The sequence below is a fragment of the Ursus arctos genome, unplaced genomic scaffold (assembly GCF_023065955.2).
Source record: "Ursus arctos isolate Adak ecotype North America unplaced genomic scaffold, UrsArc2.0 scaffold_39, whole genome shotgun sequence".
NCBI lineage: Eukaryota > Metazoa > Chordata > Mammalia > Carnivora > Ursidae > Ursus > Ursus arctos.
Genome location: NW_026623055.1, coordinates 249,964 through 273,943, shown reverse-complemented (window position 1 = coordinate 273,943; position 23,980 = coordinate 249,964). Strand labels below are relative to the sequence as shown.

Genomic DNA, 23,980 nt, shown 5'->3' with positions numbered 1-23,980 from the left:
TGGCTCACTAGTGACAGCTCACCCACAACTAAACACTAAGTGCTTTAGCAAACTCTCAATTCTTTTTGGTTCCACTCCCAGTGCCCAACCCACAGCATCCTCACATCACAGGTACTGTTGAGTATTTTAGGTCCGGGTTGGTATGAATATGTTCTTTTATTCTTCCTTTCTTCCCTCCCTTCCTTCTTCCCTTCCTCTCTCTCTCTGCCTATCTTCCTTCTTTTTTACCTTCTGCCCTCGCTTTATTAGACAATAAATCCATGAGTTAATTCCTTATACCTTATTCCTACATCTCTTGCACTTCTTCACGTGCTGATCTAGTTCAACAAGTATTTATGAATACCCGCTGTGAGTCAGGCCACGTTCTAGGCACAGATCAATGACCTCATGGAGAATATGTTTTCAGAGAGGGCAGAAAGATAAATTGTGTGGTACGTTAGAAAGTGGTAAGTGCTGTGGATAAAAATAAAGCAGAGAATGGGAATAAAGAATGACATGAAGATACAATTTTAAATAATCTGATCAATAGGCCACACTAAGATGATACTTGTACAAAAATTTGAAGAGGTTGGGAGGAAGCTATGCAGGGCATGGAGGACCCTTCTAAGTCTTTTGGTGCAGACAATCCTCTCAAATCCTTTGTTTCCATTATTTTTCCCAATTTTATCTTTGAGAACATTACACTTATTTTAAATCTTGATGTTCTAGGGGCACCTAGCTGGCTCAGTCCGTAAAGGATGCAACTCTTATCTCAGGGCCTTCAGTTCAAGCCCCATGTGGGGCGTGGAGCCTACTTAAAATTTAAAAAAAAAATTGAAAAAAAATCTTGATGTTTTATTTCATTAGTTCTAACTCACGTTAAAATGTTGAGTTGATGCCTCTTTTTATATAGTGTATATGTTTCTATGTGTCTTTTCATTTTTGTGACCATTCTACAGGGGTATCAGCTATTTAGGTTAGAAAGGTGTAAGGAGAAGGCACTGAAGTGTTACTTCTGTCAGTTTAAGTAAGGAGGAGTGATCTGCTCAGGAACAGAGCCCAGGGCTTATTCTGTTGGTTTTGCCCCATCTGGGTGACTGTAGACCCCATGCCCTGTCTCCCTTTCTCTCCTGAGATTGCTTTTTACGATCTGTTCGTCTTTTTTCCTTGTAAATTTAGGGCGTAGAGGAGGATGAGTGAAGGAAGAAATACGGAAACACTGCCTGCTGTGCTGCTGATCCCTGGTGCCCCATTGTTAGGCTGCAAATCCGTTTGGCCTGAGCTGGGGTTTTGGGTTTTTTGTTTCTTATCTCTCAGTGGTGAAGTACAAGCAGCAATCCAGCCAGGATAGCAAGGCGGGGGCGGGGGGGGGGGGGAGAAAAGAGCTTAACTCAAAAGCTATTTTCCAATTCTTGCTCTCGCAAAGAAGCCTGGTCCTCTAAGTCCTTTGCCCCAAGATGATGCTTTCTAGATGTAAACAAGGTCTCTATGCCCCGATTCCCCACCCAGTCCCTCTTCCCTTTAAAACAAAACAAAACAAAACAAAACAAAACAAAACAAAACAAAACAAAACAAAACAAAAAAGAAACATTTCCACGGTTTGGTGCTTGCTCCTCTCTTCTGAGGTCTTTCCATGGAGGAGTGGGGGTTGTGCTTTGCTATTCTACACACACACACACACACACACACACACACACACACACACAACCTATTCACTTTTCAGACCTCTGCAGAAGGTCTTCCCTGTCTGTTACCTCCTCAAGTGCTCTGGTTAATGATGCCAGGAAGGAGCTTCTAATCGACAACTTCATGGTACATTTTACTTTTCATCTAACTTTCCCCCTTACTATCCGTTAAATGTACTGACATCTTCCTTCTTGAAAATATCTTTTACTTTAAGTCCCATGAGAGGGCTCTCTTCTACTTGTCTCTTTCAACTTCCCTCACTCTCCTTTTCCTTTCCTTCTTTCCAAACCCACCCCCTGTATTTCATGTAGTGTTTTCCTAAACTACAAGTATGATCCTGACACCTCTCCCTTCAAAAGTCACATACACAATCTAAGACATGAAGTCCAAAAGCCTAACTAAGATATTCTCAGACCTTTCCAGCATCTGTGACCCAAATTCTCAGCCCCGCACTTCAGTCCAGCCAAGTCAACTTACTTTGAATTATTTGGATAACACATTTCTTTCTTATCCCTAATACTTTATGTAGGATGATCTCTCATCCAGAATGCACCATCTGACCAACCCCCACTCCTCTGTCCAGCACCCCCATTATGTCTGTTTCCATGCTAGTCTTTCTGAAGGTCCAATTTCATTCAGATTTTTACCTCCTCTGGAAAGTGTCCCTTGACTTCTCCAGACAGATTTACCCCCACTTATTCATGTGTTATGATAACGTATTTTCTGAGCTACGTATTTTTCCCAGTCTCTTCTCAAATAGACTCTAAATTCAAGAGGGTGGAATTTGTTTTCAAGTCATCTTCTGTTTGTAATAAAAATTTTACGAAGTTGAATGAATGGAGGAATGAATACTTAAATCCTTTAGTTTCCAAAGGCTCTATCACATCAGCACCTCCATGACTGTAATCATCCTGACGTACCCCAGGAAAATCTAAACAATCATAGCCTCTAATTTCAGAGATGGTCCAGAAGTGGTTGTGCTGCAAGACTATAAACCCTTTCATGACAGGATCTGTTGCCATTCTGCTCCCTGATATGTTCTTCCTGGTACCTAGAAGAATGTCTCCAGTACAGGAGCCGATGACTTTTCATCCAATGACTGAACTCAGGCATGAATATATTCTTGAGTGGAAGGTTCCCCCTCAAGATACGCCCATCAATTATTTTAGCAGGAAACTCTGCCTATAAGGGTGAAGAAAGAATCCAGGACTAGGTGTGTGAATCCTGGGCCCGGGAAAAAAACATTTCTTTTGTGCCATCCTCAAAATATCTTAACATACAAGTCTTAAAAAGGCCTCATCAAAAATGACAGTAGTCAGGGCTTATGAGTGGTTCCAAGTGTTTATTTCATTCTTCTAATCTTTGTGTATTTCCATCACTGTCAGCAATTAACATGTGTTTCTTCCGTGATAAAAGATTTTTGACAAAACTTCAGAGATGGAGAGACCACATTAGGGTTGCCAGGGAACAAAGATGGGAGAGGTGTGCAAATATAAAGGGGTAGCATGAGGTGATCCCTTTGTCATGCTGGAACAATTCTGTATCTTGACTGTAGTGAAGGTTACACAAATGTAAACTTAAGATAAAATTGTATAGAACTACTTACAAACACATACCACACACACAAAAATGTATGCATGTAAAATATGGTGAAAAGTAGACAAGGTCTGTAGTCTAGTTAACAGTACTATACCAACTTCAAGTTCCGGTTTTGATATTGTTTCATGTATGTTAGATGTCACCAATTTGGGAAGCTGAATGAAGGGTACTCGGGACTCCATGTACTATTTTTGCAACTTCCTGTGACTATATGATTATTTTAAAATAATTTTTATGGAAAGTTTTTTTAATTTCTGTTTTTCAAGAAAATATAATCCAAAATTTGGAAATGCAACAAAAAGGTAATTGTATGACTCTGGAATGTCACACTAGAGATTTTTTTAAATGGTCCCATCTGACCTTAAAAAATTGTTTAATTTTATTTGTCTAAGGATTGATTAGGGCCCAGATATTTTATAACTGGTACATTTACATTAGCATATAGAAAACACATTAGAAGTAAAATACAAAAGATAATCCCAAGGGTTATAGTTTTAGGATTTCTAACCAGCTTTGTATTTAATTTAGCAGATCTACTTTAGCTATCTTATTTCAACATTTTCCCACTGACTATATAAACACAACTCTGAAAATAAATAAAATAAAATAATAAATAAATGTATGTATGTATGTATGTTACTCTGTATGTCCTTATTGAATCAGCTTTGCATTCTGGTTGTTCCTTCATTAACGGAATACATAAATTAGGCATGTGCTCACTGTTTATATAATAACTATGTTTTCAGTAATATGAAAATTATGCTTTCACAGTACATGAAAGTACCACTGAAATGTGTTTACCTCATGAAAAATCCCTGGGATAGTCCCTATGTCAAAGAACAACATGACAAGCATGCTTTCTAGATCCTTTATGTTTCCCTGAACTTCATGGTTCATGAAGTTTTAACTGGTATGTAGAAAATAGTATTCATTTTCAGAGCTTGTACATGCCAAAGCCTGATGACCTAACACGTCTACTGTTCAAACAGAAATACTTGCAACTTCTCCCAGAAAGTGCCAACTTGTGCTGTCATATTTTAATGACTTATTATTACATAAAAAGTAAAATATATGTTACTAGAAACTTCGTTCTTAAAAAGCCATTAAGATGTTACCAACGAAAGTCTGTGAAACATTTTTATGGAAGGGACGAATCTCATCTAATGTTCCTCACTGAGGTGAATCCTGAGTTAAATCTGATATTTCATTTTGTTAAAAAAAAAAAGTGAGAAAGACATAAAAATTGGAAAGGAAAAAGTAAAAACTGTCTCAATATTTTTAAGATATTAAATATCTCCAAGTTGGAATAGACATGCAAACCAATCTCAAAATTGCAATGGGTTGGCAGAAATGATTAAATGATTTTTAACTTACGTGGAAATCTAAAGGACCTAGAATAGCCCTAGTAATCTTGAAACTTTCTACAAAGTTATAGTAATCAAGACTGTGTGGTATGGGTGTTTCAAAAATAAACCAACACTTTATACTGTATTGTATACTTTAAATTTGCTAAGACAATGTATCTTAAGTGTTCTCACCACATGGGGCACCTGGGTGGCTCAGTCCTTAAGCATCTGCCTTCGGCTCAGGGCGTGATCCCAGAGTCCTGGGATCGAGCCCCATATCAGGCTCCTCCATTCAGAACCTGCTTCTTCCTCTTCCACTCCCCCCTGCTTGTGTTCCCTGTCTGTCTGTCAAATAAATAAATAAAATCTTAAAAAAAATTTTTTTAAAAAGTGTTCTTACTACGTACACACAAAAAGGTAATTATGTGAGGTGATAGAGGCATTAATGAACTTAATCATGGACATCTTTTCACAATGTATACGTATTACCAAATCATCACACTGTACACTTTAAATACATATAATTTTATTTGTCAATTATACCTCAATAAAGTTGGAGAAATAAACAAATAAACCAACATATTTAGAAGTGTTACAAGTTACAAGTGTGACTACTTGATTTTTCAACAAAGCTACCAATGAAAGCCAAAGGAAAAAGTGCTTTTAATAAATGTTACTAGAATAACTGGATATTTGCATTAGAAAAGGAAAAAAGGAACTTTGACCCCCTACCTCATATCAAACACAAAATTAATTCAATACGGATTATGGACCCAAATGTGAAAGAAAAAACAATAAAGATTTAGAGGGAAAAAAAAGAGAGAGAGAGAGAGAATATTTTTATAAGCTTGCCATGGGCAAGGCACAAAGATACCAAGGATATGAGGGAAAAAAAATGATAAATTGGACTTCATAAAAAGTAAACCTTGTGGGGCACCTGGCTGGCTCAGTTGGTAGATGCGACTCTTGATCTCAGGGTCATGAGTTCAAGCCCCATGTTGGATATAAAGCTTACTTAAAAAAAAAAAAAGTAAAAGCTTCCTCTCATCCAAAGATAACAGGAAGAAGGTGAAAGGCAAGCTACAAGTTGTAGGGGGGAAAAAAATCAAAGGAATTAAAACAATATTTGTTAGTTGAATGAATAAACAGATGATCCTTCATTCTCCCTATTTCCCATCACCTCACTGTTCACATTCTCTTGAAGAAGCCCCCACGAAGCCCTCATATGGCACTATGCATTCCCTCAGAAGTAAGCACAGTCTGAAACAAACTCAGAGCTCCAAACTGAAAGGGTTCTGGACTCAATGGCCCACGTAAAAGGTTGCTTCATCAGGTAAACTTGTTCCCTGGCAAGGGAACTGCTTTTTGAGCTGAGGACACAGTTGAGGGACTAGCAAAGGGAAAGATAGGCACAAGTACCACACACATATCCTTCACCCAGGGTATTCAGAAGGGAATAAAAGAGCCAATAGAAAGCTCAGCATCATCTAAGAAGCCAGTAGATCCTTGGGATGACTGCATCATGGCCTGGGTCACTCTCCTTGTCTTCCCTCTACTCATTCATTGTCCAGGTTCATGGAGATTTCAGAGACTGGTCTTTGGAGTGATCCCTCTGCTCCTGTTCTTCATTCCTGTGTCTGTTTTCAGTTTCAGAGACCAGTCCTCAGGCTATGGTGACTTAAGAGCCCTTCTGGCCATCCCCAGGAGGCACAGTCACTCTTACCTGTGACCCCAGCACTGGAATAGTCACTAATGGTAAATATCCACATTGATTCCAGCAGAAGTCTGGACAAACTCCCGCAACACCGATTTATGACAAACACAACAAACACTAATGGACTCCCACCCAGTTCTCATGCTCCCTCCTGGGGTCAAAGCTGCTCTCACCTTCTTGGGGTCCCAGCCCGAGGAAGAAGCTGAGTATTATTGTATGCTGGTGTATCCTGGTGCTTGGCACAATAAAAGACCCAGATGAAGAATGGTGGCATGAACCTGCCACCTGGCTGAGCCTGAGTCAACATAGTATCGATCTGACTTAACTATCAAATGGATAGATATTTTAGCTCACCAGGAAACCTAAATGTTGGTTACTTATATGGGACAAAAGTCAAGGGAAGGGGACTAAAATGATTCAGTGAAAGTTTTGGGAGAAAGTGGATATAGGAAAAACAAAACCCAAATATTTTGTCAACTCATAGGGCACAATAGAAGCGGTACTAGTTGAAGAGTTTATGATCAATTCGTGCCCTCTCACCCTGCCCCCCCACAAATAATGTAAGATATATTTCCAACAACTAGTTGGAGCAAAGAAAATAAGCCCCTCATTTTATATGAGTAAAATTTTCAAAACAATGCAAGTTCACTGCATAAAATCTGGAAATATTTTTAAGGAGTACTTGTTCCTACCCCATAAAGACCAAATAGTTCAGAAGTTGGATTACTATAAAAGTTACTCTTTTAGTCTTTTATCCTTCAAGTATTTTCTCCATAGTCAAAATCACAATGTATACAAAACTTTGTATCCTGCCAGTTTTACTTCATACTACTGCAATCTGTCTTTAATAAATATGTGTATATGTGTGTGTATATAACTATTAAACAGAAGTACCAAAGCATTCAATTTTTGAGCAATTATTTCCACTTCCTGTAAGTATAAACTAAAATCTTGGAGTTTCTTGTATGCTACATTTTTGATATATACACATTTTTCCATGAATTTTTACTGAATTTGTAAAAGCTGTCTATGAAAGAATATGACATTAGTGCTTTTTTAATTCACATTTTAAAATAACTTCCAGAATGATTTATAACAATTGGCACTATAACCATATTCTCATTGGCAATAGACATTATACTTTCTAGACCATTAATCAATAAGATACCATTGTTTAATTTCCATTTCTATGTTTACCATTATTTTACATTTATTTATTAAGTAGCTTTATTTCTTCTTTGTGAAATAGCCAGTTTTTTTTTTCTTTACAATAATTTCACATTAGTGCCTTAGAGATTGCTCTTAGTAATATTTAGAAACACTTCAAAAAAAGGGGCACCTGGGTGGCTCAGTGGGTTGAGCATCCAACTCTTGATTTTGGCTCAGGTCATGATCTCAGCGTCCTGAGATCAAGCCCCGCATCAAGACCCTCATCAAGCCTTGCATCAGGCTCTGTACTCAGTGTGGAGTCTGCTTGTCCCTCTCCATCTGCTCCTCCCCTACTCACATACGTTCTCTCTCGCTTTCTAATAAATAAATAAAATCTTAAAAAAAAAAAAAAAAGAAACACTTCATGGGATGCTTGTGTGGCTCAGTCAGTTAAGCATCTACCTTCCGCTCAGATCTGGGATCAAGTCCCACATCGGTCTCCTTGCTCAGCAGGGAGCCTGCTTCTCCCTCTGCCTGCCTCTCCCCCTGCTTGTGCGCTCTCTCAGAAAGAAAGAAAGAAAGAAAGAAAGAAAGAAAGAAAGAAAGAAAGAAAGAAAGAAAGAAAGAAAGAAAGAAAGGAAGAAGGAAGGAAGGAAGGAAGGAAAGAAAGAAAGAAAGAAAGAAAGAAAGAAAGAAAGAAAGAAAGAAAGAAAGAAAGAAAGAGAAAGAAAGAAAGAAAGAAAGAAAGAAAGAAAGAAAGAAAGAAAGAAAGAAAGAAAGAAAGAAAGAGAAAAAGACTTCAGAAAAAAGTTTCTAATTAGTCCTTTCATAATTTTAGGTAATGATTTTGCCAATTTATATGCCATAAGACATTGTGAAGTTGTTATAGTTTCAAAAGCAAAAAAGCAAGGTGAGGAAAACTGTATAATATAAATCAGTTACCTTAAAAAAGTAGGAGAAAAAATAAATTAGAGAGCTAAAAAAGAATCTGAGAATTGTTAAATTTTTTGATGTTTGAAGAATGTGAATGTATTACATATTCGAAGTATTTAAACTAATGTACTTACTCCTAAAAGAATCTCATCTCAGGGCTGGCCAGGGTCAGCCACAACAGCAAACTGCAGAGTGGGAAGGTAACACCATGACAATTACCTTGGTTTTAGCTGCATTCCCCGTGAAATGTCACAAAAATTTCTAACGTTCCCTTCTCCCTGACGTAGCCCTGAGATTGCCCCCAGGGAGTCCCCACCCCCAGGTATTCCTGCCCACATGTGGTCAACTTCCATATTATGAATTGGTCTGTGTGACCAATAGTACACAACAGAAGTGATGTTATTCATCTCCCAGCTGGGTTGCAGCTTCCTCCTTGCTCTCCTTGCTCTTCTTGCACTCACTCTCTAGAAGCCAGCTGACATGACACAAGAACATGTGACAAGGAACTGAGGCCTCCTGCCAATAGCCGGGTAAGTTTAGAGGTTGATTGCCTTAGTCCATTCAAGTTGCTGTAACAAAATACACAGACTGGGTAGGTGATAAACAGGAGAAATTTGCTGCTCACAGTTCTAGAGGCTGGAAGTCCAAGAGCAAGGCGTCAACATGGTCAGGTGAGGTGAGGCTTCTTATATCTTCGCATGGTGGAAAGGGCTAGAGAACTCCGTGGGATCTTTTATAAAAACAGTAATCCCACTCAAGAGGGCTGTACCCTCATGACCTAATCACTTCCCAAAGGCCTCATCTACTAATACCATCACTTTAGGGCTTGGGATTTCAATACGAACTTGGGGGAACAAAAACATTCAGACCGTAGCACTGATCCTCCAGCCCCAGTTAAGCCTTCAGATGCCAGAGCTCCAGCCAACACCTTAACTGCAACCTCAGAAAAGAAGCTGAGCCAGACAGAGCTACTCAGCTAAGCAGTTTCCAAATTTTGGACTCCTGAAAATTGTTTTAAACTGGCAACTTTGCCCTGATATTTTACACACTCGTAGATAACTAATACAGATTTTAGCACCTGGAAGGGGAATGCTGCTATAACAACTATCTAAACTACGGCTTTGGAACTGGGCAGTGGGCAAAAGCTGGAAGGACTCTGAGGAGAGTGCTAGTGCAAGACTGAGTATTAAAACAAACACAAAAATTGAACTTTGAGAACACTGCAGTAGGGCTTAAAAGTGAGGAACATGCCAGTGGAAAATTGAGAAAGGGGTTACGTAGTGGCAGAAAGTTTGGTAACACTAACACCTTCAGTTGTATGAAAAGTAGAAAACGTACCGAACGAATTGAATCATCTAGCTGAGGAGATTTCCAGCCAGAGAGCTGGAAGTACCACCTGGCTGCCTCTTATTGTTGCTTATAGTACGATATGAAGGGGGGGGGAGGTTAAGGGTAGGACTGTTAAATAAAACAAGAGCCAGAACTTGCAGGTTTTGAAAATTTCCGGTCTCTTCAGATGGCAAAAGATGCTGAAATTAATGGCTACCAAGCAAAGAGCATACCCAGGGCACTAAAGAAATTGTGGTCTAGAGATGGGAGTTTGACTATAAAATTCTCTGAGGCTCAGAAAGATGAAAGGTGATGAGCCAGAGCACCATCCAGTCAGGTCAAGGTCCTCTAAAGGTCACCTCAATCACACAATAGGGCTTCTACTAAGCTTAGGGGTGTCGTCCCTCAGCTGTCTCGGCACAAAACCAAGATGGACTAGGTCATATCCTGAGATGTGTGGTTGTGGCTTTGGAGTGGACTTCTTTGGCATGAACACCAGTTAGATTAAAAAGCTCTGTGTCATTTTAGCATGACAGAGCTTTTAAGAGAATATACTTGAAGCTTTTAAGAGAATAAACTTGAAGAAATGTCTTTAGCTTGCACCGAAAGGGCCACAGACTAAAAAATGAAAAGAGAACTTTGGACTTCTACCTGCTATGAGCAGGAAGCAGGCTGAGCAAACAACTCAGCTATAACCATGTACTGCCTTTCATAAAAAAGGAAGTATGTCGTAGGGCAGAATCAAGAGTCCTGAGATCAAAGCCAAGAGGATTTCCAGGCCTTGAGTCCTAATCAATGAAGGCATGCACCCAATGGGATTTCAGAATTGCTACTAACAAATGATTGCCATCTCCCCTTCCTCTTTTTGAACAGGCATGTCTATAGAGGTTGTCCTATGCCGGTCCCACCTTTGTGTTAGGTGGGGATGTAGGTGGGCAGATAACTCACCTCTTTGGTTCACAGGTCCAAAGATCTAAAGAAACTGTACTTGAGATACTGCACATAAGGAATACCACCCTAGAACCTGATCCACGTCTAGACCTGATTTAGGTGAGGTTCAGGAGGTGAATGTATTTTGAACACTAGGAGGTATGTAATAAATAATGTGGCCCAAGTATGAAACCTGGTAGTTTAAAATTATGCCCATATTTTTTTCCCTTCAAAGATGGAGCCCAATTACCTTCCCCTTGGTATATGGGCTGGACTTGTGGCTCACTTCTAATGAATAGAATATTGTAGAAACAACAGAGTAAAATGTCTGAGACTAGGTCATAACAGACGGTGCAGCCTCCTTGCCATGCGAGCGAGCCATCTTGGAAGCAAATCCTCCAGGCTCACTCAGGCCTTCATGAGCTCTGAGCCACAACAACCCAACTAAGTTGCTCCTGGATTCCCAACTCTCAGAAACAGTGGGAAATATTTTTTTTAAAGCTCTTAGTTTTGTGGTAATTTGTTATAAAGCAATAGACAATATACTCCCACCTTGGGCTCTGCCTTTAGTCCCATTTTAGCAAGAATCCTGCTAGGTTAATTTAGGGAAAACTCCCCACCATTGATATCTGACCACCCTTAATATCAGATCAAATTCCTTATTCTACACCCTAGATGTCAGGAATAATTTTTCTTTAACATTTCCAAGTTTTGTTATTAGGAATTTCTTCCAAATGAGTATTTTTATACTTTCACCTTTTATACTATATTCATTTGGGGGGGGACAGATTTCTAGAATTAGAAGTTCATATTTTAATCAAACAGAAATATTTTTTAATAAACCATGTAGTAATTTGAAAAGGATGTGTGTATATAAAGACATTTAGTGTATACCCACACTCAAAGCTCCAAGGAAAATTTAATTCACAGTAAACTGTAAATTCAGTCTAAAACATTCAGCCTGCATACCTTTGGGATTAACTTACTCAAAAAAATATGTAGAATGAAAACTTTAATAAAAATGAAAATATGCCATCAAAATATTTGGGATACAAAGCTATAAACAAAGGTAGGCAAAGTTTAAATCTTCTATTAAAGAAAAAAAATGAAGCTTTTAGGGGCACCTGGGTGGCACAGCGGTTAAGCGTCTGCCTTTGGCTCAGGGCGTGATCCCGGCATTGTGGGATCGAGCCCCACATCAGGCTCCTCTGCTATGAGCCTGCTTCTTCCTCTCCCACTCCCCCTGCTTGTGTTCCCTCTCTCGCTGGCTGTCTCTATCTCTGTCAAATAAATACATAAAATCTTTTTAAAAAATGAAGCTTTTAAAATAAAAGGTCTTTATTAAAAAAAATCCTAAAGAAAGTAGAGGTATATAATGAATCAACACAAAAATAGAGAAAACAAAATTAGTTGAGATAATAAACCAAGGGTTGCTCCTGGGGAAAAGGAAACCAGAAACTGATAAAATTGGCAAATTTAATGAAGGGAAAGGAAATATATTTCAAAATGAGAAAGAGAAAAGGAATGAGATTCTGAGTAGAAGATAATATTCAACCCTAAGTGGAAATATTACTTCAGGAGAGGAAAGGTTTCAGGACCCCTGGGTGGCTCAGTTGGTTAAGCATCTGCCTTTGGCTCAGGTCATAATCTCAGGGTCCTGGAATCAAGCCCTGCGTCTGGCTCCCTGCTCAATGAGGAGTCTGCTTGTCCCTCTGCCTCTCCCCTCACCACTTGGGCTCTCTCTCTCCTGCTCACTCTCTCTAATAAATAAAATGTTAAAAAAAAAAAAAAAAAAAGGAGAGGAAGGTTTCTAATAGAAAAGTTGTGAATCAGGCTGAGCATAACTTAGGATAGTAAAGAAAATGTAAATGACTGTCTCAATAGACATTGTAAATTAGCCAATAAAACTAAGCAATTTTCTTTAAAAATTCTAAAGGCAGGAATTCATTACCTTTAATGGTAAAGCATTTCTCACTAAAACCAAGAGCAGAAAACCTCACTTACATCTATCGCACTGTTTTGAAGTTCTGGCCAATGCAATATGATTAAAAATAAACACAACTGGCAGGATGGCAGTCTCCATAGTGGTACCAAATAAAAATTAACTTCAACTTTACTGGTGAAAAGATAATAAAACGAAAACTTCTTCTTTTTTCAAAAAAAATTTATTACTACAATTGCTATTTTACTTACAATTTTTGGCAACATTAACAAAATAATAAATTTCATCTGAAAGAACAAGCAAAATAGACATGGAAATTCACAAAGGGCAATAACAAAATAGTAATCTTGACAGATATTCAATATATTTGTAAACAAAACAAAGTGACATTGCCTTAAAAAAATATAGAGGTATCAATAGAAAAACAGAGAAAGCTCCCGAAAGAACTGAACTCACTATATTCAGTTTCTTTTGGTTACAGGCACAGAAATTGACTCAAGGTAGCTCAATTCTAAGAGAAGCAAAGCTTTTGATGATTATCTTTTCCCAGCTTTCCGTGAAAACCTAGGAAATTTAACCAGATTGGAGAGGAAAAAGGGAGTGAGGAGGCTTAAAGTGCCTTTAAAAGGGGGAGGAGTAAGAAGGTGGACAGAGATTTCGTTGTCAGTATCTTCCGAACACTGGTGAAGCTCAGTAAGCTAAAGGAAGTGTCCACACAATTAAGTGAGGTAGCCAGCCATGCAGGCCCAAGAGGAAAGCATTCTAAGAGCAGAGCAGTTGCAAAGTCTTTGGAACAGGAAGAAATGTGATTTGCTTAAAGAAAAGCAAGGCCAGTGTGTCAAATTAGTGCACCAGTGGGGACAATGGTTGAGTAGCATGGCGGAGGATGGAGAAGCGAGAGGAGGTAGACAGGGGCCGTTATCACCAGAACCTGTAGTTGGCAATAAATAACAATTTGTACTCCTTAGGGTCATAGTTTAGTTAAAGAGCAAACAACAGTTAACAGTGTTGGTAATACCAAGCAACCACAAAAAAAAACCAGAACTAAAATATTTCATATTTTTACTGTTTTCAAAACAGAATTTGTTATAAGAACAGAACAAGGGAGATAAGTATGCAAAAGTCTGCATATCTATTTATACACAAGTTTCCACCTGAGACTAAAACAAGTGTGCACATACACACACATACATACATATTCATTCACTCACACACACTCTCTCGCTCTCTCTCTCCACCTGAAGAAATAGGTTCAGGCTAAAATATCAACAAAGTGCCTTGGCCAAAGCAAACTAATAAAAAGGCCTAGTAAAATGTTCAAAGTGCAAATCAATCAAGCATTGAGCAAATAAATACAACAGAATCTATACTCAGGAAATTCTTTAAAACATAGACAAACTTGCAACTACCTTGTTATCTGTCCTCCTTCCCCATTCTAGAAGGGATGCTAAGCCCCTGAGGACTAGCACTTCCCAGCTTTCTGTGAAAGCTTAGGGACTTTAACAAGATTGAGAAGGGAAGAAAAAAGTGGGGAGAGATAAGGTACCGTTAAAGAAGAGGAGAAAGCAAGGGAAAATAGGAGACACTTCTCCTTGCTCAGGTCTATGGACAGCATCCTAGGTTCCTTAAGTCATGCACAGGCTTATAGGTACTTGAGTCAAGGCGGAGAAAGAAGGGATGGCACTAGAAAATATCCAGGAGACTCAATCCTGGGAACCCACAGAAACAGCCAAGGATGATGTTCAGGAACCAATATTCAGAGAGCACTCCAGTTATGTCAGAGTCCTTGGAAATGGCAAGGGGAAAATATTCCCCTCACAGTATAGTCAAGGATTAGACAGCTGAATAGATTAGGTGAAGGACAATAACTCTAAGACCTAATACCTAATGAAATAAATGGGACATTTCTTACACATCGGAGTGTGTCCAGCACAACTTTAACCTCAACTAGTTTGATAAGGGAAACTATACACACAACACAGAATAACTGTTAACTGTAATACATTCATGTCTAAGGCAAGAAACAAAATTGCAAATTTCACATGTTCAACTGGGCTAAGATCCACGTACACAGAAAAATATAAGGAAAAGCCCTATAATGGGTTTAATTTTACTCAGTCACCATGGGCTGCTTTTATCCACTACCTACTATTCTTGGACAACCCCATTCCAGCTTAATAGTACAAGAACTAAATTTAGCCTAGTCCTTGAACTGGATAGATACCATTTGTTGGGCCCTTTTCAGTTCAGACTACGGGTCCAGTGTAGTTCAAACTATGGACGTCAGGGCTTCTTTCCCTTGAGAAATTTTACTTGCTTTACTGCTGTGACTAAGAGGCGTATAAGGCTAATTCGTCCTGACCAAAGGCCAGCCAGAAGGAAGAGGGAAGGGAACAAATGGAGTTCCTTTGGATCACTCAACAGGAGGTCCAGTGGCACCAGACCCCATTCTATTCATTACCCCTGCTTTTCCATCTGAAACCAACGATACAGTAATTTTTTCATGTCTGCAGGGGTCCCTTGCCAAAATGCCAAGCATTTTATTTTAATGGTTTTGCTTCCTTGGATGTTCTTGTGCTAGGAAAAGACACTCTGAGACAGTGTTCTATCTTCCTTGGCTCCAAAACTAGAGTGAATGTGTATGTGTGTGTGTGTGCGTGCCCTCAACCAGAATAAGAAGCCACTGCTCTCCACTGACTAACCTCCCGGTTCCTGGTTCCCATTCATGCCACACCTCGTCCCTCAACTTCTCCATACTCAGGCTTTCAGAGTCAGATTGATTCAGACTAACACAAGACAGACACTTCTGGGCACTCAGCAGCAAATGGAACCATGATAAAACAAAGCCATTCAAGTCTGACTAGAGTTAATATTGAAATCTTCAGGGCATGGAAAAGGTTGAAGTTAAAATTAAGTACTTAAAAAAACCCTATAGATTCTATATACAGAAATGAGAGCTTTCAAACTTACAAGTAACATGAAATATCAAAATAATAAATAGGTTTCCACTTTTTTCTCTCACACACATACATACACAAAACATCTTTTATGTGTTAAGCCAGACACAGTACATGAAAACCAGGTAACAAATTCTTAAATAATATCTCAAAATTCAGATCAGACAATACTGTATTTCATGAATTTAAAAAGAAACTCATAAATGACTCAGTTTCACTATTTTTGATGCTGATGAATAATGTATGGTTTGTATTTTTTTTAAATTTTTATGGGATTTTTGACTTTGATTGAAATACCTGTTTTAGATTTACTGAAACTAGAATTAACGAGGTTTTTTTGAAATTCTACTTTTAGACCTGGAGGGTGATGGTTCAGAATCAGACGTGTTCACAGTAATGGATGCTACTTCCACTGATCCTGGTTGAAGAGGTCCCAGTGACACTTGAATAACTACCTTTGTTTCAGGGGGTCAATCCCTCTAGCTGCTTAGGTTTCTTAAACATTTGATGACACTGGGTCTTGTGCTCCATTTTCTCCTTGAAAGTTAAAAACTGTAGCCGGCATTTCGAACACTGATGAACACTCTTTTCCCAGTGTCCCCTATAATGACACATGTATGGCGTTGCAGTTTTGAAAATTTTGAGACAAAATGGACAGAGCAAATTCTTAGTGTTTTCATGGCATTTTCTGAAATGTGCTTCCACATCAGCAAAGGCTGACGATCTGTAATTGCAAACCTGGCACACGTAGGGCATCTCGCCAGGCTTATGATTGTCCTTCATGTGCTGCAAGAGGACCTGGTCTGTTTTGAATGACAATTCGCAAATTTTACAGACAGTAGAAGGCTCCTGGATAGTTTGTACACTTTCAATGTGACACTGCAGCTGGAAGGGAGTGGGAAACTGCCGGTGGCAGTGCTGGCAGGTGGTGTGGCTTTCCCAGCTGTCACCCCTCTGTTTCTCAAGTTCCAAATGGTGCTTCATATGATTCATAAACTTGACATTTTTTAGAACTTTCAAGCAGCTGAGGCATTTAAAGGTTGTGTGAGTCTTCTGTTCTGGCTGACCATCTCCTTTATGTTGCCCATAATAAAAGTCACGAAGTAATATGACCAGACTTCCTTTCTTGGGATCAACAATCTGGTTTTGACTTGCTAGACTCAAAAAGTCTGTTTTTGCTAGTCTGTTTTCCTTAACAGGATTTATAGGCTTGAAATGGACACTGTCCTTTGGCAAAGCTGTTGGAAAAGGTGCTCCATTCTGAACATGGCTTAATGAGGTATGAACACTGTTTGAGAGTGTGCTTTGCTGCGAAGTCATTGTATGAAAGATACCTGAAGGGGACAAAGCTGAAGCATGTCCCCCTATGATTCCATCACTGAGTTTAGGTCTTTTGGGATTTATGTCATTTACTTCAGCAGTGGAAAGTTGCTTTGATATGCAAGTACTTTTATTCATACCTCCTCCAGAAAGTGCTGCTCCTGCTGGATGCTGCAATGAACTTGTGAATGTAATCAAAGGAGAACATAACTCTGAAGAGCTATTAGGCACGACTTGTGGTGAATTATTTTTATAATCAGGTTTACACAAGGGCTCAATAATAATGGGACTATCTGTTGATCTTGATTCAGATTCAGAAACTGGCAAGGCAGTCACTGCTTCTGATATAGGGGTCACATGACTTATAGGTTGCAATTTGTGAGCAGTACCTTTTCTGAGATGACCGTACTTTTTTCTCCTTGAACATGAACCTGGGGTGACTCTGTTCAAAATGTTTGAAACAACTGGTTTTGAATTGGAAGTCACCCCAACAAAGATCAGCTCAGCGTCGTCACTTACATGCTCCACCCCAACAAAGATCAGCTCAGCGTCTTCATCATCTACTTTTTTGGTTTATTCTACGTTCTGCTGTGGTTCTGGTTCTGGCTCTGGCTCTGGTTCTTGTTCTTCTTCACATAACATACATGGCTGTTCCATTTTTTAATTTCTTTTTTTTTATTCTTGAAGGTGTGGCCAGTCCCAGTGCTTTCTTTATATAAACTGCCACCTAAGTACAAACACACTATACATCAGTAAGTACAGAAAAATGCATTATCTTACTTAATTCTCTCCAAAACTCTAAGGTAGTTATAAACACCCTTATTTTATAAGATAAGGACACTAAAACTCACAGAGGATAAATGACAGCTTAAAGCCTACAATTATTCTGTCTATGCAACTCTATAATCGTAGCTTTGCTTTAAGCTGATTATGATTTCTTCTATTAAAAAAAAAGAGGAAAAAACTAATAACTAATCACTAGGTGAAATCACACGTAAAGGGTATGCACCATTGTGCAGTGTTTAGACACATGGGCTCTGGAGTCAGAGAAGATTAAGCTGGAATTGTAAGTCAGCCACAAACCAGCTGCATCTTCTTTGGCAAGTTCAAACCTTTTAAATGCGTTTTATCTTAAAGGCAAAAGTTCTTATTTCTTACACTTAAGGTAACAGCTCTTTTTTAAAAAGCACCAACAATCCAATGGTACCTTATTTTGTAGCTGAATTAAAGAAAATGTTAGAGTAAATGTACATATCTCAATTGATTCATACACACTAATTTCATAAAGTGCCAAATTCATAGAACAGAGTAGGAGTACCTACTCATTGTCAACAAACAGCATAATTCAATGTCAAGTGCTTAGCATGTGCCTAGCAAATTGGGAACAAACTCTCTTGATAATCTCATCCCAACTCAAGGCCTTAATTATAGTCCATTCACTGATGTCTCCTAAAATTCTCCCTCTAATCCTGACTTCCCTGCTGAACTTAAATCCAACAGAACTTCCTCCTTCAGCCCACCTCAGTCTCTTTTCCACATGGCAGGCAAAGTAATACTGTCAAATCAGATTATATCATTGCTCAGCTCAAAACCCTCCAACGGCTTTCTAGTTCACTCAGTAAAAGGCCAAGTGCTCTAATATCGCCAATGCCTGCAAGACCATGCTTCCAGGCCTACGTACTGCCCTGCATTATGTCCCACTACTCTCCCCTATCCACCTCACTCTAACCACACTAACTGCCTTGTTATTTCTTGAACACCTTAAACACTTTACCTTGCTTAGGGCCCTGTATTTGCTGTCCTAATATGAATGCTCATCATCCAGATACCTGCATGACTGAATCCTCACCATCTTCAGACTTCTATTGCAAGTCTTCTCAAAGAGGTTCTCAAATACTCCAACCAACTGCAATTCATATTCCCAGTCTCTCTTCCCTTCCCCTCACCTTCAAGTCCTTATCACCACCTAACACATTATAAACTTTATCTATAATCTTGATTCTTTTCTACTGTACATCCAGTAAAATGTAAACTCCAAAGGACAGATATTATCTTTTGTTGACTTCTGTATCCCAACCACAAAGAACAGTGCCTGGCACAATATGGGAGGGAGCTCAAATAAAGAATTTGTTAAATGAATTAATAGTGACTTTCATTAACAATCTTTATTTGTAGAACAGATGTAGTCCATTAATTCCGCATTTTCTATGCTTCACTCTCAGAACCTTGTCCATGTCAGATATTCTGTAGGCCCATGAAGGACTGAAAGCTTCTAGCTTTTTAAGAACATTTTTTATCACAACCCATAGTAAAAAAAAAAAATGCGTATGGAGTCTCACTACACAAACATATAAATAACAACTGCTTTACTACATGGGATGCTTATTCTAATATTTTCTATTTCATTTTTCTTAAATTGGTCATGACCTACAAAATCAATTATGATTCAACAATGGCTCACTACTCGTGGTTTGAAAAACACTGGTTTTGGGCTAGCAAGATGTAGGTACTTTAAACTATGGATAACTCACAAGTTGCTGAAAACTTAATGTCAGAACTCATTGTAGTCCAATGTAGACCTTTCAAACTCCATCTATAAAAATTAAACTGGCATCTAATATGTGCCATGTACCTCCCATTAATTTAATTAGTACATCAACATATAATTTTGGAACACATAGATACTTAATCCTGAGATGTGTGTACCAACTTCAAAGTAAGTCAAAAAAGAAACAATAATAAGCAGAAAAATTATTTATTATTTTCATCACTTGTTCTGCAACTATATTTTGCTTGCCCAACACTGGTATGACACTAACAAAGTACTAAGAAGAAAGTGGTGAATGCATGAAGTCTACAGTCAAGTGTGTCATGAATAGTGATTTACAACCTTCTTAAAACTAAGATCAAGTACATAATTAGGAGATATGTAATGCAAGAAAATATATAAGGCACATCTGAAAACACTGCTCTTTAGAGTCATTGAAATTGGTTTGGTCTGTCTATATAACAACTTCAATCATCTAACTCCAGGATGATGCCACTTAGTCCACTGTTTCCCAACATAAGCACCACTAACATGTCTGGACCAGATAACTCTCTGTTGTGGGGGTTGTCACGTGCATTTAGGATGTGTAGCAGTATCCCTGACCTCTACTTACGAGACGCTAGTAGAAATCCCCTACATGTGCAATCAAAAATGTTCTATGGGAGAACTTCTACCCTAATCTAACCTCCGGAGTATCACCTTCCACATTTCTAGTAACTGTCTTCTAGGTAATTCCACATGATGCTCTAATATCATCTCAAGAAATAATTCTAAGTTGAAATTATTATCCTTTTTTAAAGATTTTATTTATTTATTTGACAGAGAGACAGCCAGCGAGAGAGGGAACACAAGCGAGAGAGGGAACACAAGCAGGGCTCCCAGCAGGGAGCCTGATGTGGGGCTTGATCCCATAACGCCGGGATCACGCCCTGAGCCGAAGGCAGACGCTTAATGACTGAGCCACCCAGGCGCCCCCTAAGTTGAAATTATTAATATTCTCCCTGATATCATAAAAATCAGAATATAATTTAAAACTTAGAGTTAAAAAATTTTTTAAAAATAGAATAAAATCTAATTTGACAACTAATGTAAGCATCAGAATTATCTGAGGATAGACATTTAAAGCCTAGAAAAATTTATGATTCATCTGAAGTTACATGTGAGGTCTGGAGACAGAGTTAGCACTAAAATTCGTGATTCCTGAATTCTAGTTCTGTGTTATTCCCTATTCTGTGTTATTAACTTAATGCATGTCTACATTTCTGGTGATGGTGCTATTAATTGCTCAGTCTCTAAGGATCAGAGTCTCACTGGATCCAATTCTAATCTCGTATTTTATAAAAACTGTTCAAACCTCCCCCAACCTCCATCAAATTATTCACAGAAACTTGTAAGTGGTTCTAAATAACTTTTTAGAGCATTAGTCATTCTAACTACCTTTCATTTCCATTCCTACTAAAGCTCTTCCCCCCAATTTCTACGTTTGAGTCCACTGGTTACTTCATGTTTATACATCTGCACTAGGCTCCAAATTGTCTTGTCTCTCTGTCCTTCAAATTACCACCAACTGCATACCCCACTAGAGGAATCTTAAAACACCCTGTAATTTATATCACTCTACTATTCCTACATGTTAAATGACTCCTCCAATTTCAGAGAATATATTTTAAGTTATGCTATGGACCAAACTGTGTCCCTCCAAAATTCGTATGTTGAAGCCCAGCAATCCAGCCACAGTGGCTTCCCTGTTGTTCCCTTTAGGCTCTGCTTGAAATTCTTATCTCCCAGATATCTGCACGGCTAACACGTCTATCTCCTTTAAGTCATGTCCAAACTTACCTTTACCATATACTCGCTCTGATCACCTGATCTAAAATTACAACACTCCTGGGATGACTGGGTGTCTCAGTCACTTACGAGTCTGCCTTTGGCTCAGGTCATGATCCCGGGGTCCTGCGATGGACCCCTGCACTGGGCTCCCTGCTCAGGGGGAAGCCTGATTCTCCCTCTCCCACTCCCCCTGCTTGTGTTCCCTCTCTTGCTGTCTCTCTCTCTGTCAAATAAATAAATAAAATTTCTAAAAAAAAAAAAAAAGAGTCTGCCTTCGGCTCAGGTCATGATCCCGGGATCTTGGGATCGAGTCCTGCATCAGGCTCCCTGTTCAGGAGGGAGACTGCTTCTCCCTCTGCCTGCCCCTGCCCCTGCTTGTGTGTTCACTTTCTCCCTCTCAAATAAATAAATAAATTCTTAAAAAAATAAATAAAAATAAAAAAATAAAACTACAACACTCCTACCTACCCAACATTCAATCCTATAACCCTGCTCTATTATATTCTTCCTAATTTCATAACATCACCTTCTGTATCACCAAAGAATGTATTTTATACACACACACACACACACACACATATATATATATATTCTATGTATATATATATATATACCTAACATTATATTATATACCTTTCTTTCTCCACTGGACTGTCAGTTCTTTCCATTGGAAAAGTTCTGTTTCGTTTTTTAGTTTGTTTTGTTTGTTTTTGTCTGTTTTTTTCATTGTTTTCTCCCAAATCCTAGAGCAGTCCTGGCACATAAGTCTTAAATATTTGTGAAAGGAAAACAATTATCTAGGAGTTACAAAAATTTAACAAAGGAAAGTGGGCTGAGGGAAGAAGTAGGAAATGTTCAGATTTGAGGAACAGCCAATTTTCTTCAGGTCCGGGACCCACTGAAGTGTACTATTACAGCAAATGTGAGAACCCTGTACCCTCAACCTCAGGAGAATGACTATGGTCAGTCACTTTCAGCCATTCTCCCTTGCCCTTCCTCACCTCCCAAGAGCAGGATCTTAGAAGAATCCACAAAGTAGAGATGAGCAGGGAGGCAGTTCAACCTAAAAGTGGCCTATTAGTTCAGAAGGAAGTTCTTTCTCTAAGACCAAGTGTTTCGAAAGGGTTTGGAAGTATCAGGTGAATGGTGAATGATTTAAAGAGGGGCTACAGAGAACCACAAAAAAAGATGACCAAAAAAAAAAAAAAAAAAGGACAATGTTAATTTGTTAAATGCCAGCAATAAGGTAAGGTCAAAGTGAATGCTGAAATAAGAAACTACAAATATTCCCTCCCTCATAAAAGCAAAGAGAACAACAGCAAAAATTGTCAAAATCAAGCTTTTTCATCCTAGAAATTAACCAAAAGCTTGCAAAAACCAGAGGATTTCTGTGGAAAATATTATGGCAGTTCCTCAAAAAGTTAAACACTGAATTATCATATGACTCCACAAGTCCACTTCTAGGTATTGCCTGATACAACTGAAAACAGGTACTCAGACAAGTACATGTAAAGTACATGCATGTTTATAGACATGATTCACAAGAACTTAATGGTGAAAATAATACAAATATCCATCAATGGATGAGTAAACAAATTGTGGTATATACAAACACTGGAATATTATTCAACCATAAAGGGAATAAAGGCATCTCCAGGTTCACTGCTGCATTATTTACAATAGCCAAAATACAGAAACAACCTAAGTGTCCACTGATGGGTGGATAAAGAAAATGTGGTATATACAAACAATGGAATATTATTCGGCCATAAAAAATATGAAATCTTGCCATTAACAATATGATGGACCTGAGGGCATTATGCTAAGTGAAATAAGTCAAACAGAAAGGCAAATACTGCATGACCTCACTGATACATGAAATTGTAAAGAACAACAATAAGCTCATAGAGAGAATAGACTGGTGACTGCCAGAGGCAAGGGAGAGGGGTAAAGTGGATGAAGGGGATCAAAAGGTACAAACTTCCAGTTATAAAATAAATAGGTTATGGAGCTGTAATGCACAACATGGTGACTATAGTTAATAATACTGTATTGCATATCTGAAGTTGCTAGGAGAGTAGATCTTAAAAATTCTTATCATAAGACAAAAAATAATTACGTATGGTGACAGATGTTAACTATATTTACTGTGAACATTTCACAATTTATACAAACACCACATCATGCCCTATACCTAAAACTAATATAATGTTATATGCCAATTATACCTCAATAAAAATAATTAACTTACTTTTTAAAAAGTGGAATGAAGTATTGATACTTGCTACAACCTGAATAAACCCTAAAAACATGCAAAGTGAAAGAAGTCAGATAGAAAAGTTCACATACTGTATGATTTCATCTACAGGAAATATCCAGAATAGATAAAGCCATAGAATCTAAACACAGATTAGTAGTTGCCAGGGGATGGGAGAGGAGAAATGGAGAGAAACTGCTTAATGGTAGAGTTTTACTTTGGAATGTTTGAGATATTTGGAACTAGATAGAAGCAGCAGATGTACAATGCTCCAAATGCCACTGAATCTTTCACTTTAAAATGACTGATTTATGTTATGCAAATTTCGCCCTCAATACATTATTTTTTTAAATAAAGAGGGGATATTACTACCAACCACAGAATTTTTTTTAAAAATGTGTTTTAAGATTTTATTTATTTGAGAGAGCGCGCGAGTGCCAGGAGCGGGGGAGGGGCGGAGG

The 23,980-nt window shown here is 38.4% G+C and overlaps 1 pseudogene; it reads right to left on the bottom strand.

Moving 5' to 3' along the window:
* Positions 1-15,169: 15,169 nt before the first annotated feature.
* Positions 15,170-23,786, bottom strand: LOC125281896 (zinc finger protein 280B-like; annotated as a pseudogene).
* Between the last annotated feature and the right edge of the window lie 194 nt (positions 23,787-23,980).